Here is a 15,830-nt window from a genome sequence, read left to right on the forward strand (position 1 = left end):
TCTTTTTCTTCTCTTTTTTTTTCTTTGAAAGAAGTCCTATTAGGGTTATTATAATTACACGAAGGTATTTCGCCCTCGCCAGCAGCAGTACTTGAGATAGCTATTCCGGCGGCTAGCTTCCCACGCTATGCGTGCCGCCCCCACACCTGTTTAAGCTTTTTCCTAGACGCTAGAGCTACACAATATCCGCGCAACCTTGAGCGATCGGAAAGCACGTTTTCCACCCTGAGCCGGCGGAGAGGGGAGATTTCGTTCCGGCCGCGAAGCTCTCTACATCTCAGTAAGGTGCCTCGCGGTGGTCTCGTGCTGAAGATGCCCTCTCGGTGAGCGCATATTTCCCCCCTCATCTTTTAAGAGATTCAATACATACAAGCATTTGTCTCGCAAACCAGATTTATTTCAAGGGAATTTCCCACGTCTCAATAATTTCTCTCGTCGTATACGAGTGCTGATTGCCGTGTTATAGTTTGTTAACGAAGCTTCCCCTCAAGTCTAAATATTTTAAGGCAGTTTTCCTAGTCTATAAAGCCGCTCGAGTTCACGCTGCTCCTCTGGCGGCCATTTTTCAAAGAAATTATGCCTTCCAACCACTCAGAATGCCGGTGACAACTTCACGTTTGATCAATTCTGGATATTGTAAATAGTAAACAGCTACTTTTGCTTACATGATCGGCCATGACATTGAAATTGCTGATACAACGGAAAGCATTGCACCGGATGCACGTATATAGAACTGTGTATGTTGAGTGAGATAAGAGCTGCACTATAGGCATCGCAGGCAGTTTTAATTGGAGGCAAACTTGGCAAGTGCGCCTCGAATGATAAATTGTTTTGCCTAAACCGAAACAGCGCGAATTGGTAGGCTGCATGAAAGAGAGACATTCTTATTGAATGACAGGAAGCTATTCGTCATATATCTGGCGATCACTCAGGAAATGGTTGTTGTGGAACGACGAGTCGGTTCTGATGTACTTCGCTATAAAAACGCGCGAGATAGTGTCGAGCAGCCTATATTGGCTTTTGTGTGTGTATATATATATATCAATTCTAAATATTGTAAGGCAGTTTGTCGTGTGCGTATCATGGACACGCATGCTTATATCGCCTTCCGTTTCCCTACCACGGTTGCGCTTTAAAACCGACAGCGCGCACATGCGATCCCATAGATGAGATGAATACATATATATAGAAAAGTATCAGTCATAGCTCTCGTAGTATAGCCTTCTGAGCCGTTTCCCTTTTCTTTTTCTTCTCTTTTTTTTCTTTGAAAGAAGTCCTATTAGGGTTATTATAATTACACGAAGGTATTTCGCCCTCGCCAGCAGCAGTACTTGAGATAGCTATTCCAGCGGCTAGCTTCCCACGCTATGCGTGCCGCCCCCGCACCTGTTTAAGCTTTTTCCTAGACGCTAGAGCTACACAATATCCGCGCAACCTTAAGCGATCGGAAAGCACGTTTTCCACCCTGAGCCGGCGGAGAGGGGAGATTTCGTTCCGGCCGCGAAGCTCTCTACATCTCAGTAAGGTGCCTCGCGGTGGTCTCGTGCTGAAGATGCCCTCTCGGTGAGCGCATATTTCCCCCCTCATCTTTTAAGAGATTCAATACATACAAGCATTTGTCTCGCAAACCAGATTTATTTCAAGGGAATTTCCTACGTCTCAATAATTTCTCTCGTCGTATACGAGTGCTGATTGCCGTGTTATAGTTTGTTAACGAAGCTTCCCCTCAAGTCTAAATATTTTACGGCAGTTTTCCTAGTCTGTAAAGCCGCTCGAGTTCACGCTGCTCCTCTGGTGGCCATTTTTCAAAGAAATTATGCCTTCCAACCACTCAGAATGCCGGTGACAACTTCACGTTTGATCAATTCTGGATATTGTAAATAGTAAACAGCTACTTTTGCTTACATGATCGGCCATGACATTGAAATTGCTGATACAACGGAAAGCATTGCACCGGATGCACGTATATAGAACTGTGTATGTTGAGTGAGATAAGAGCTGCACTATAGGCATCGCAGGCAGTTTTAATTGGAGGCAAACTTGGCAAGTGCGCCTCGAATGATAAATTGTTTTGCCTAAACCGAAACAGCGCGAATTGGTAGGCTGCATGAAAGAGAGACATTCTTATTGAATGACAGGAAGCTATTCGGCATATATCTGGCGATCACTCAGGAAATGGTTGTTGTGGAACGACGAGTCGGTTCTGATGTACTTCGCTATAAAAACGCGCGAGATAGTGTCAAGCAGCCTATATTGGCTTTTGTGTGTGTGTATATATATATATCAATTCTAAATATTGTAAGGCAGTTTGTCGTGTGCGTATCATGGACACGCATGCTTATATCGCCTTCCGTTTCCCTACCACGGTTGCGCTTTAAAACCGACAGCGCGCGCATGCGATCCCATAGATGAGATGAATACATATATATAGAAAAGTATCAGTCATAGCTCTCGTAGTATAGCCTTCTGAGCCGTTTCCCTTTTCTTTTTCTTCTCTTTTTTTTTCTTTGAAAGAAGTCCTATTAGGGTTATTATAATTACACGAAGGTATTTCGCCCTCGCCAGCAGCAGTACTTGAGATAGCTATTCCGGCGGCTAGCTTCCCACGCTATGCGTGCCGCCCCCGCACCTGTTTAAGCTTTTTCCTAGACGCTAGAGCTACACAATATCCGCGCAACCTTGAGCGATCGGAAAGCACGTTTTCCACCCTGAGCCGGCGGAGAGGGGAGATTTCGTTCCGGCCGCGAAGCTCTCTACATCTCAGTAAGGTGCCTCGCGGTGGTCTCGTGCTGAAGATGCCCTCTCGGTGAGCGCATATTTCCCCCCTCATCTTTTAAGAGATTCAATACATACAAGCATTTGTCTCGCAAACCAGATTTATTTCAAGGGAATTTCCCACGTCTCAATAATTTCTCTCGTCGTATACGAGTGCTGATTGCCGTGTTATAGTTTGTTAACGAAGCTTCCCCTCAAGTCTAAATATTTTAAGGCAGTTTTCCTAGTCTATAAAGCCGCTCGAGTTCACGCTGCTCCTCTGGCGGCCATATTTCAAAGAAATTATGCCTTCCAACCACTCAGAATGCCGGTGACAACTTCACGTTTGATCAATTCTGGATATTGTAAATAGTAAACAGCTACTTTTGCTTACATGATCGGCCATGACATTGAAATTGCTGATACAACGGAAAGCATTGCACCGGATGCACGTATATAGAACTGTGTATGTTGAGTGAGATAAGAGCTGCACTATAGGCATCGCAGGCAGTTTTAATTGGAGGCAAATTTGGCAAGTGCGCCTCGAATGATAAATTGTTTTGCCTAAACCGAAACAGCGCGAATTGGTAGGCTGCATGAAAGAGAGACATTCTTATTGAATGACAGGAAGCTATTCGGCATATATCTGGCGATCACTCAGGAAATGGTTGTTGTGGAACGACGAGTCGGTTCTGATGTACTTCGCTATAAAAACGCGCGAGATAGTGTCGAGCAGCCTATATTGGCTTTTGTGTGTGTGTATATATATATATCAATTCTAAATATTGTAAGGCAGTTTGTCGTGTGCATATAATGGACACGCATGCTTATATCGCCTTCCGTTTCCCTACCACGGTTGCGCTTTAAAACCGACAGCGCGCGCATGCGATCCCATAGATGAGATGAATACATATATATAGAAAAGTATCAGTCATAGCTCTCGTAGTATAGCCTTCTGAGCCGTTTCCCTTTTCTTTTTCTTCTCTTTTTTTTTCTTTGAAAGAAGTCCTATTAGGGTTATTATAATTACACGAAGGTATTTCGCCCTCGCCAGCAGCAGTACTTGAGATAGCTATTCCGGCGGCTAGCTTCCCACGCTATGCGTGCCGCCCCCACACCTGTTTAAGCTTTTTCCTAGACGCTAGAGCTACACAATATCCGCGCAACCTTGAGCGATCGGAAAGCACGTTTTCCACCCTGAGCCGGCGGAGAGGGGAGATTTCGTTCCGGCCGCGAAGCTCTCTACATCTCAGTAAGGTGCCTCGCGGTGGTCTCGTGCTGAAGATGCCCTCTCGGTGAGCGCATATTTCCCCCCTCATCTTTTAAGAGATTCAATACATACAAGCATTTGTCTCGCAAACCAGATTTATTTCAAGGGAATTTCCCACGTCTCAATAATTTCTCTCGTCGTATACGAGTGCTGATTGCCGTGTTATAGTTTGTTAACGAAGCTTCCCCTCAAGTCTAAATATTTTAAGGCAGTTTTCCTAGTCTATAAAGCCGCTCGAGTTCACGCTGCTCCTCTGGCGGCCATTTTTCAAAGAAATTATGCCTTCCAACCACTCAGAATGCCGGTGACAACTTCACGTTTGATCAATTCTGGATATTGTAAATAGTAAACAGCTACTTTTGCTTACATGATCGGCCATGACATTGAAATTGCTGATACAACGGAAAGCATTGCACCGGATGCACGTATATAGAACTGTGTATGTTGAGTGAGATAAGAGCTGCACTATAGGCATCGCAGGCAGTTTTAATTGGAGGCAAACTTGGCAAGTGCGCCTCGAATGATAAATTGTTTTGCCTAAACCGAAACAGCGCGAATTGGTAGGCTGCATGAAAGAGAGACATTCTTATTGAATGACAGGAAGCTATTCGTCATATATCTGGCGATCACTCAGGAAATGGTTGTTGTGGAACGACGAGTCGGTTCTGATGTACTTCGCTATAAAAACGCGCGAGATAGTGTCGAGCAGCCTATATTGGCTTTTGTGTGTGTATATATATATATCAATTCTAAATATTGTAAGGCAGTTTGTCGTGTGCGTATCATGGACACGCATGCTTATATCGCCTTCCGTTTCCCTACCACGGTTGCGCTTTAAAACCGACAGCGCGCACATGCGATCCCATAGATGAGATGAATACATATATATAGAAAAGTATCAGTCATAGCTCTCGTAGTATAGCCTTCTGAGCCGTTTCCCTTTTCTTTTTCTTCTCTTTTTTTTCTTTGAAAGAAGTCCTATTAGGGTTATTATAATTACACGAAGGTATTTCGCCCTCGCCAGCAGCAGTACTTGAGATAGCTATTCCAGCGGCTAGCTTCCCACGCTATGCGTGCCGCCCCCGCACCTGTTTAAGCTTTTTCCTAGACGCTAGAGCTACACAATATCCGCGCAACCTTAAGCGATCGGAAAGCACGTTTTCCACCCTGAGCCGGCGGAGAGGGGAGATTTCGTTCCGGCCGCGAAGCTCTCTACATCTCAGTAAGGTGCCTCGCGGTGGTCTCGTGCTGAAGATGCCCTCTCGGTGAGCGCATATTTCCCCCCTCATCTTTTAAGAGATTCAATACATACAAGCATTTGTCTCGCAAACCAGATTTATTTCAAGGGAATTTCCTACGTCTCAATAATTTCTCTCGTCGTATACGAGTGCTGATTGCCGTGTTATAGTTTGTTAACGAAGCTTCCCCTCAAGTCTAAATATTTTACGGCAGTTTTCCTAGTCTGTAAAGCCGCTCGAGTTCACGCTGCTCCTCTGGTGGCCATTTTTCAAAGAAATTATGCCTTCCAACCACTCAGAATGCCGGTGACAACTTCACGTTTGATCAATTCTGGATATTGTAAATAGTAAACAGCTACTTTTGCTTACATGATCGGCCATGACATTGAAATTGCTGATACAACGGAAAGCATTGCACCGGATGCACGTATATAGAACTGTGTATGTTGAGTGAGATAAGAGCTGCACTATAGGCATCGCAGGCAGTTTTAATTGGAGGCAAACTTGGCAAGTGCGCCTCGAATGATAAATTGTTTTGCCTAAACCGAAACAGCGCGAATTGGTAGGCTGCATGAAAGAGAGACATTCTTATTGAATGACAGGAAGCTATTCGGCATATATCTGGCGATCACTCAGGAAATGGTTGTTGTGGAACGACGAGTCGGTTCTGATGTACTTCGCTATAAAAACGCGCGAGATAGTGTCGAGCAGCCTATATTGGCTTTTGTGTGTGTATATATATATATCAATTCTAAATATTGTAAGGCAGTTTGTCGTGTGCGTATCATGGACACGTATGCTTATATCGCCTTCCGTTTCCCTACCACGGTTGCGCTTTAAAACCGACAGCGCGCACATGCGATCCCATAGATGAGATGAATACATATATATAGAAAAGTATCAGTCATAGCTCTCGTAGTACAGTAAAAGCTCGTTAATTCGAACCGCAAGGGGACGCCATCTCAGTTCGAATTAAACGAAGTTCGAACTAACGAAAGCAATGAAGAAAAACAGGACACCGCGACCAGGAAGCAGCAGGGCATGGCGCCAGTTCAATTTAATGTTTGAAAAAATCCGTAATTGTGGTCTGCTTTTTTTCTTTGAAGGCAACAGCAAGCACTTTCTGCTCTAAAGAGCGAATGTTGCGGAAGGCTTCCTCTTCGCTTTCTTCAAAACTGAAGAACAGGCGGGCGGCATTAAGTCCGGCCATGACTTCCGCAGCGGAGGGCCGCACCGGTGCCTCGTCGTCTTCCTCGTCGTCGTCACTGGCAGCGACAGGCTCTATGTTTTTAACTTGGGAAATGATGTCCTCGTCTGTGGTCACACCACAGACAACTGCGCTCGCATCCACGTCTACGTAGTCGGCAAAGGAAACGTCTTTCAGAACGTCCGACATGGGAGCGGTGACGCTAGTGACGCAGTCTCCGTGCGCAGGTGGCGATTTCCGTGCGCAGGTGCCGTGCTTCGTGGCGATTTCTTGTTTCGACAAGACTCCGGCGTCCACTTCCCGTAAGATGTCGCATTTATCCTTCAGTGTTTTGGCGCAGTAGTATTTACCGCGGGCGCACGCCATTCTGAAACCGCACGTCAGCACGGCGAAGCACACCACCGAGGCCTAACTTTTCAAGCGATCCGCACAACAAAGGTCGTAAGCGCGCCGAAAACCAGAAAACTCGAGGCTGCCGAAAGCGGCCGAGACTAAAAAGCCCCTCCATACACGTTTCCGCCGACCAGAAAGCGGCGGTGGCGCGTGGATGCAGGGGCTTTAGCCGAGACCACCGCGAGTTCAGGACAAAGACGTTGACGAAGGCTCCTCCTATTCGTTCAATTCTCGAGCGCTAGCGGCGCTGCGATGTACTGGATTCGCTGTATTTTTTGTGCTGGTTGCGCCATCCATCGGTTAACAACTGCAGCTATACGACAAGATTCTTAGGCCTCTGAGATCGGCGGCTCAAAACCGTAAACCGCAGTTGTCGGAGGTAGAGAGAGGGCGTAGCTGTTGCCACAGCTGTCACCCCTTGCCCTCCAGCCTCTGCGCCGGGTGCTGGCACCGGTTTTACCCGCTTTTTCCTTCTCTCCCCATTTTGGAGGAAACTCAGCCGCTGCAGCCTCGCGACAAGGCCTGCTCTGGCCATGTGCCAGGCGGCACGCCGCCCAGGCGCGGCGGCGCGTAGTTCGAATTAACCGTGGCAGAACCAACTCACGTTCGAATTAACGGGCTTTTTTATACATGGACTTCTATGGAGCTAGGCCGGACCAAGTAGTACGGTTCGAATTATCCCGAAATTCGAATTACTGAAGTTCGAATTAACGAGCTTTTACTGTATAGCCTTCTGAGCCGTTTCCCTTTTCTTTTTCTTCTCTTTTTTTTTTCTTTGAAAGAAGTCCTATTAGGGTTATTATAATTACACGAAGGTATTTCGCCCTCGCCAGCAGCAGTACTTGAGATAGCTATTCCGGCGGCTAGCTTCCCACGCTATGCGTGCCGCCCCCGCACCTGTTTAAGCTTTTTCCTAGACGCTAGAGCTACACAATATCCGCGCAACCTTAAGCGATCGGAAAGCACGTTTTCCACCCTGAGCCGGCGGAGAGGGGAGATTTCGTTCCGGCCGCGAAGCTCTCTACATCTCAGTAAGGTGCCTCGCGGTGGTCTCGTGCTGAAGATGCCCTCTCGGTAAGCGCATATTTCCCCCCTCATCTTTTAAGAGATTCAATACATACAAGCATTTGTCTCGCAAACCAGATTTATTTCAAGGGAATTTCCCACGTCTCAATAATTTCTCTCGTCGTATACGAGTGCTGATTGCCGTGTTGTAGTTTGTTAACGACGCTTCCCCTCAAGTCCAAATATTTTAAGGCAGTTTTCCTAGTCTATAAAGCCGCTCGAGTTCACGCTGCTCCTCTGGCGGCCATTTTTCAAAGAAATTATGCCTTCCAACCACTCAGAATGCCGGTGACAACTTCACGTTTGATCAATTCTGGATATTGTAAATAGTAAACAGCTACTTTTGCTTACATGATCGGCCATGACATTGAAATTGCTGATACAACGGAAAGCATTGCACCGGATGCACGTATATAGAACTGCGTATGTTGAGTGAGATAAGAGCTGCACTATAGGCATCGCAGGCAGTTTTAATTGGAGGCAAACTTGGCAAGTGCGCCTCGAATGATAAATTGTTTTGCCTAAACCGAAACAGCGCGAATTGGTAGGCTGCATGAAAGAGAGACATTCTTATTGAATGACAGGAAGCTATTCGGCATATATCTGGCGATCACTCAGGAAATGGTTGTTGTGGAACGACGGGTCGGTTCTGATGTACTTCGCTATAAAAACGCGCGAGATAGTGTCGAGCAGCCTATATTGGCTTTTGTGTGTGTATATATATATATCAATTCTAAATATTGTAAGGCAGTTTGTCGTGTGCGTATCATGGACACGCATGCTTATATCGCCTTCCGTTTCCCTACCACGGTTGCGCTTTAAAACCAACAGCACGCGCATGCGATGCCATAGATGAGATGAATACATATATATAGAAAAGTATCAGTCATAGCTCTCGTAGTATAGCCTTCTGAGCCGTTTCCCTTTTCTTTTTCTTCTCTTTTTTTTCTTTGAAAGAAGTCCTATTAGGGTTATTATAATTACACGAAGGTATTTCGCCCTCGCCAGCAGCAGTACTTGAGATAGCTATTCCGGCGGCTAGCTTCCCACGCTATGCGTGCCGCCCCCGCACCTGTTTAAGCTTTTTCCTAGACGCTAGAGCTACACAATATCCGCGCAACCTTGAGCGATCGGAAAGCACGTTTTCCACCCTGAGCCGGCGGAGAGGGGAGATTTCGTTCCGGCCGCGAAGCTCTCTACATCTCAGTAAGGTGCCTCGCGGTGGTCTCGTGCTGAAGATGCCCTCTCGGTGAGCGCATATTTCCCCCCTCATCTTTTAAGAGATTCAATACATACAAGCATTTGTCTCGCAAACCAGATTTATTTCAAGGGAATTTCCAACGTCTCAATAATTTCTCTCGTCGTATACGAGTGCTGATTGCCGTGTTATAGTTTGTTAACGAAGCTTCCCCTCAAGTCTAAATATTTTAAGGCAGTTTTCCTAGTCTATAAAGCCGCTCGAGTTCACGCTGCTCCTCTGGCGGCCATATTTCAAAGAAATTATGCCTTCCAACCACTCAGAATGCCGGTGACAACTTCACGTTTGATCAATTCTGGATATTGTAAATAGTAAACAGCTACTTTTGCTTACATGATCGGCCATGACATTGAAATTGCTGATACAACGGAAAGCATTGCACCGGATGCACGTATATAGAACTGTGTATGTTGAGTGAGATAAGAGCTGCACTATAGGCATCGCAGGCAGTTTTAATTGGAGGCAAACTTGGCAAGTGCGCCTCGAATGATAAATTGTTTTGCCTAAACCGAAACAGCGCGAATTGGTAGGCTGCATGAAAGAGAGACATTCTTATTGAATGACAGGAAGCTATTCGGCATATATCTGGCGATCACTCAGGAAATGGTTGTTGTGGAACGACGAGTCGGTTCTGATGTACTTCGCTATAAAAACGCGCGAGATAGTGTCGAGCAGCCTATATTGGCTTTTGTGTGTGTGTATATATATATATCAATTCTAAATATTGTAAGGCAGTTTGTCGTGTGCGTATCATGGACACGCATGCTTATATCGCCTTCCGTTTCCCTACCACGGTTGCGCTTTAAAACCGACAGCGCGCGCATGCGATCCCATAGATGAGATGAATACATATATATAGAAAAGTATCAGTCATAGCTCTCGTAGTATAGCCTTCTGAGCCGTTTCCCTTTTCTTTTTCTTCTCTTTTTTTTTCTTTGAAAGAAGTCCTATTAGGGTTATTATAATTACACGAAGGTATTTCGCCCTCGCCAGCAGCAGTACTTGAGATAGCTATTCCGGCGGCTAGCTTCCCACGCTATGCGTGCCGCCCCCGCACCTGTTTAAGCTTTTTCCTAGACGCTAGAGCTACACAATATCCGCGCAACCTTGAGCGATCGGAAAGCACGTTTTCCACCCTGAGCCGGCGGAGAGGGGAGATTTCGTTCCGGCCGCGAAGCTCTCTACATCTCAGTAAGGTGCCTCGCGGTGGTCTCGTGCTGAAGATGCCCTCTCGGTGAGCGCATATTTCCCCCCTCATCTTTTAAGAGATTCAATACATACAAGCATTTGTCTCGCAAACCAGATTTATTTCAAGGGAATTTCCCACGTCTCAATAATTTCTCTCGTCGTATACGAGTGCTGATTGCCGTGTTATAGTTTGTTAACGAAGCTTCCCCTCAAGTCTAAATATTTTAAGGCAGTTTTCCTAGTCTATAAAGCCGCTCGAGTTCACGCTGCTCCTCTGGCGGCCATATTTCAAAGAAATTATGCCTTCCAACCACTCAGAATGCCGGTGACAACTTCACGTTTGATCAATTCTGGATATTGTAAATAGTAAACAGCTACTTTTGCTTACATGATCGGCCATGACATTGAAATTGCTGATACAACGGAAAGCATTGCACCGGATGCACGTATATAGAACTGTGTATGTTGAGTGAGATAAGAGCTGCACTATAGGCATCGCAGGCAGTTTTAATTGGAGGCAAATTTGGCAAGTGCGCCTCGAATGATAAATTGTTTTGCCTAAACCGAAACAGCGCGAATTGGTAGGCTGCATGAAAGAGAGACATTCTTATTGAATGACAGGAAGCTATTCGGCATATATCTGGCGATCACTCAGGAAATGGTTGTTGTGGAACGACGAGTCGGTTCTGATGTACTTCGCTATAAAAACGCGCGAGATAGTGTCGAGCAGCCTATATTGGCTTTTGTGTGTGTGTATATATATATATCAATTCTAAATATTGTAAGGCAGTTTGTCGTGTGCATATAATGGACACGCATGCTTATATCGCCTTCCGTTTCCCTACCACGGTTGCGCTTTAAAACCGACAGCGCGCGCATGCGATCCCATAGATGAGATGAATACATATATATAGAAAAGTATCAGTCATAGCTCTCGTAGTATAGCCTTCTGAGCCGTTTCCCTTTTCTTTTTCTTCTCTTTTTTTTTCTTTGAAAGAAGTCCTATTAGGGTTATTATAATTACACGAAGGTATTTCGCCCTCGCCAGCAGCAGTACTTGAGATAGCTATTCCGGCGGCTAGCTTCCCACGCTATGCGTGCCGCCCCCGCACCTGTTTAAGCTTTTTCCTAGACGCTAGAGCTACACAATATCCGCGCAACCTTGAGCGATCGGAAAGCACGTTTTCCACCCTGAGCCGGCGGAGAGGGGAGATTTCGTTCCGGCCGCGAAGCTCTCTACATCTCAGTAAGGTGCCTCGCGGTGGTCTCGTGCTGAAGATGCCCTCTCGGTGAGCGCATATTTCCCCCCTCATCTTTTAAGAGATTCAATACATACAAGCATTTGTCTCGCAAACCAGATTTATTTCAAGGGAATTTCCCACGTCTCAATAATTTCTCTCGTCGTATACGAGTGCTGATTGCCGTGTTATAGTTTGTTAACGAAGCTTCCCCTCAAGTCTAAATATTTTAAGGCAGTTTTCCTAGTCTATAAAGCCGCTCGAGTTCACGCTGCTCCTCTGGCGGCCATTTTTCAAAGAAATTATGCCTTCCAACCACTCAGAATCAGCAAAAATCGACTGCCGCGGACAACATCAGTCCCTTTCCACATAAGTATGAAGCTCGGAGCAGGAGCTTTGGCGCTTGAAAGTAACCGTTGGCTTGACGAACCAACCGACTAAGCTACCTTTCCGGGCAACATTGAAGGATCACGAGTTCAAATCACATGCTATGTTCCTTTTTTTTTCTTTTTCTTTTAATGTATTTTCCTTCCTTTTATCACTGTACGGAAACCCTCCTAAAAAAAAAAAAAATTATATATCCTCAATTATGTGTGGCCACACATGTGCAGGTCATAAATACCAGGTTCTCTAGCCGAGTGCCATCCATGCGGTATAACCGAGCTCAGATTGGTCCACCTTGACTGATCAAATAGGGCACCACTGTAGGTTAAATGAGGCGTACAACTCCTGCGGGACCCGCCGTGGTTGCTCAGTGGTCATGGTGTTAGACTGCTGAGCACGAGGTCGCGGGATCGGACCCCGGCCACGGCGGCCGCATTTCGATGGGGGCGAAATGCGAAAACACCCGTGTACTTAGAATTAGGTGCACGTTAAAGAACCCCAGGTGGTCGAAATTTTCGGAGTCCTCCACTACGGCGTGCATAATCAGAAAGTGGTTTTGTCACGCAAAACACCATAATTCAATTTTTAATTTAACTCCTGCGGGGACGGTAGAGTATCCGTCTCCAGTGCAAGAGGACCGTGATTCAAATCCCGGTGCCGCGCAATTCTCCACCGGGAAATACAAAAAAAAAAAAAAAACCGTGTGTTGAGAAAATTGCACAAACAGGCCTGGAGTGCGGCCTGATCCCGGTGACCAGAACCGGTAACGCACTCTCTCACCAGAGCAGGATTGGCCACCCTGGTGCAGTACTTGGCCACAACCTCCTATATGAATACAACAATCAAACCCCGGCCCTCAGTCCCCAGCAGCCGCGAAGCAACTGACCACGGCGGCGGTCAGATCTGTAACGCTGCAGAGGGTGCTAAGAATACCTGGCTCCGGACAGGCCGCCATTGGAATCTGAACCTCGCAACGTTTAACGTTAGAACGCTATCTAGTGAGGCGAGTCTAGCAGTGTTATTGGAGGAATTAGAGGGTAGTAAATGGGATATAATAGGGCTCAGTGAGGTTAGGAGGACAAAAGAAGCATATACAGTGCTAAAAAGCGGGTATGTACTGTGTTACCGGGGCTTAGCGGAGAGACGAGAACTAGGAGTCGGATTCCTGATTAATAAGGAAATAGCTGGTAACATACAGGAATTCTATAGCATTAACGAGAGGGTGACAGGTCTTGTTGTGAAACTTAATAAGAGGTACAAATTGAAGGTGGTACAAGTCTATGCCCCTACATGCAGTCATGATGACCAGGAAGTCGAAAGCTTTTATGAAGACGTGGAATCGGCGATGGGTAAAGTCAAAACAAAATACACTATACTGATGGGCGACTTCAATGCCAGGGTAGGCAAGAAGCAGGCTGGAGACAAGTCAGTGGGGGAATATGGCATAGGCTCTAGGAATAGCAGAGGAGAATTATTAGTAGAGTTTGCAGAACAGAATAATATGCGGATAATGAACACCTTTTTCCGCAAGCGGGTTAGTCGAAAGTGGACGTGGAGGAGCCCGAATGGTGAGACTAGAAATGAAATCGACTTCATACTCTGCGCGAACCCTGGCATCATACAAGATGTAGACGTACTCGGCAAGGTACGCTGCAGTGACCATAGGATGGTAAGAACTCGAATTAGCCTAGACTTGAGGAGGGAACGGAAGAAACTGGTACACAAGAAGCCAATCAATGAGTTAGCGGTAAGAGGGAAACTAGAGGAATTCCGGATCAAGCTACAGAACAGGTATTCGGCTTTAACTCAGGAAGAGGACCTTAGTGTTGAAGCAATGAACGACTATCTCATGGGAACCATTAAGGAGTGCGCAATAGAAGTCGGTGGTAACTCCGTTAGACAGGAAACCAGTAAGCTATCGCAGGAGACGAAAGATCTGATCAAGAAACGCCAATGTATGAAAGCCTCTAACCCTACAGCTAGAATAGAACTGGCAGAACTTTCTAAGTTAATCAACAAGCGTAAGACAGCGGACATCAGGAACTATAATATGGATAGAATTGAACAAGCTCTCAGGAACGGAGGAAGCCTAAAAACAGTGAAGAAGAAACTAGGAATAGGCAAGAATCAGATGTGTGCGTTAAGAGACAAAGCCGGCAATGTCGTTACTAATATGGATGAGATAGTTCAAGTGGCTGAGGAGTTCTATAGAGATTTATACAGTACCAGTGGCACCCACGACGATAGTGGAAGAGAGAATAGCCTAGAGGAATTCGAAATCCCACAGGTAACGCCAGAAGAAGTAAAGAAAGCCTTAGGAGCTATGCAAAGGGGGAAGGCAGCTGGGGAGGATCAGGTAACAGCAGATTTGTTGAAGGATGGTGGTCAGATTGTTCTAGAGAAACTGGCCACCCTGTATACGCAATGCCTCATAACCTCGAGCGTACCGGAATCTTGGAAGAACGCTAACATAATCCTAATCCATAAGAAAGGGGACGCCAAAGACTTGAAAAATTATAGACCGATCAGCTTACTGTCCGTTGCCTACAAAGTATTTACTAAGGTAATCGCAAATAGAATCAGGAACACCTTAGACTTCTGTCAACCAAAGGACGAGGCAGGATTCCGTAAAGGCTACTCAACAATAGACCATATTCACACTATCAATCAAGTGATAGAGAAATGTGCAGAATATAACCAACCGTTATATATAGCTTTCATTGATTACGAGAAAGCGTTTGATTCAGTCGAAACCTCAGCAGTCATGGAGGCATTACGGAATCAGGGTGTAGATGAGCCATATGTAAAGATACTGGAAGATATCTATAGTGGCTCCACAGCCACCGTAGTCCTCCACAAAGAAAGCAACAAAATCCCTATAAAGAAAGGCGTCAGACAGGGAGATACGATATCTCCAATGCTATTCACAGCATGTTTACAGGAGGTATTCAGAGGCCTGGAGTGGGAAGAATTGGGGATAAAAGTTGATGGAGAATACCTTAGCAACTTGCGATTCGCTGATGATATTGCCTTGCTTAGTAACTCAGGAGACCAATTGCAATGCATGATCACTGACCTGGAGAGGCAAAGCAGAAGGGTGGGTCTGAAAATTAATCTGCAGAAAACTAAAGTAATGTTTAACAGGCTCGGAAGAGAACAGCAGTTTACGATAGGTAGCGAAGCACTGGAAGGGGTAAGGGACTACATCTACTTAGGGCAGGTAGTGACCACGGATCCGGATCATGAGACTGAAATAACCAGAAGAATAAGAATGGGCTGGGGTGCGTTTGGCAGGCATTCTCAAATCATGAACAGCAGGATGCCACTATCCCTCAAAAGGAAAGTGTATAACAGCTGTGTGTTACCAGTACTCACATATGGGGCAGAAACCTGGAGACTCACGAAAAGGGTTCTGCTGAAATTGAGGACGACGCAACGAGCTATGGAAAGAAGAATGATGGGTGTGACATTAAGGGATAAGAAAAGAGCAGATTGGGTGAGGCAACAAACGCGGGTAAACGACATCTTAGTTGAAATCAAGAAAAAGAAATGGGCATGGGCCGGACATGTAATGAGGAGGGAAGATAACCGATGGTCACTAAGGGTTACGGACTGGATTCCAAGGGAAGGGATGCGTAGCAGGGGGCGGCAGAAAGTTAGGTGGGCGGATGACATTAAGACGTTTGCAGGGACAACATGGCCACAATTAGTACATGACCGGGGTAGTTGGAGAAGTATGGGAGAGGCCTTTGCCCTGCAGTGGGCGTAACTAGGCTGATGATGATGATGATGATGATCACTGTTATTACATTGTACATAGTGCAACACTGCAACT

General features: G+C 45.9%; 1 protein-coding gene across 1 annotated transcript in view; it reads right to left on the reverse strand.

Annotated features, from left to right (window-relative positions):
* Positions 1 to 15,830, reverse strand: part of LOC142579489 (testis-expressed protein 10 homolog) — an 89,595-nt gene that overhangs the window by 25,583 nt on the left and 48,182 nt on the right. The gene's annotated exons all lie outside the window — the stretch shown is intronic.

The sequence above is a fragment of the Dermacentor variabilis genome, chromosome 4 (genome assembly GCF_050947875.1).
Source record: "Dermacentor variabilis isolate Ectoservices chromosome 4, ASM5094787v1, whole genome shotgun sequence".
In the NCBI taxonomy this organism is placed as follows: domain Eukaryota; kingdom Metazoa; phylum Arthropoda; class Arachnida; order Ixodida; family Ixodidae; genus Dermacentor; species Dermacentor variabilis.